General features: G+C 57.4%; 1 protein-coding gene across 1 annotated transcript in view; it reads right to left on the bottom strand.

The window, feature by feature from the left end:
* Positions 1-641, bottom strand: part of CCDC90B (coiled-coil domain containing 90B) — a 30,820-nt gene that overhangs the window by 25,235 nt on the left and 4,944 nt on the right. The window lies entirely within an intron of this gene.

The following is a 641-nucleotide window of genomic DNA, read 5'->3' on the forward strand; positions in this document are numbered from 1 at the left end:
GAGGAGGGGGGAGCGATGAAAGGAGGAGGGGGGGAGCGATGAAAGGAGGAGGGGGGAGCATCTTCAGTTTGCTCAGGTAAGAGAAGCTGATTGGCTCCAGATTCCCCCCAATGTGTATAATGGGAATGATGGGAGTTCTGGGCTCTGATCCGTCTCCTCTCTCTGTACAGATAGCGGTCTCCCATCCCCCGCACACACACACACACAGACATGGACGATATCCTCTGTCGGGGAGATAAGAAGGGAACCTGATCCGGTGTCCTTGCCGTCCTTTTGTCCTCCGAGCGATCAATAAAGCTGCCACAGCTGGAACCGGAGCGGCCAGGAAGATCTCCTCCGATCAATACATGGTGGTATCAGTTCTACACCCCGGGGGCGGGGCATGTCATCCATAATTCAGAGTTTATAAAGGGGGACTCCGGCTGGGAAGTGCAATCTATGTGCAGGGTTCGCTGTATACCTCTGGTGCCGGATGGTGGTGGTAGGGACTCTAGAAGGTGGGGTGGGAATGGTGGTGGTAGGGATTCTGAGGGGTGGGAGTGGCTGGGGGAGAGGGGGGCAGGATGGTGGTGGTAGGGACTCTGGAAGGTGGGGTGGGAATGGTGGCAGTAGGGATTCTGAGGGGTGGGAGTGGCTGGGGG

The sequence above is a fragment of the Nanorana parkeri genome, unplaced genomic scaffold, assembly GCF_000935625.1.
Source record: "Nanorana parkeri isolate BGI_ZX_2015 unplaced genomic scaffold, ASM93562v1 scaffold214, whole genome shotgun sequence".
Taxonomy (NCBI): domain Eukaryota; kingdom Metazoa; phylum Chordata; class Amphibia; order Anura; family Dicroglossidae; genus Nanorana; species Nanorana parkeri.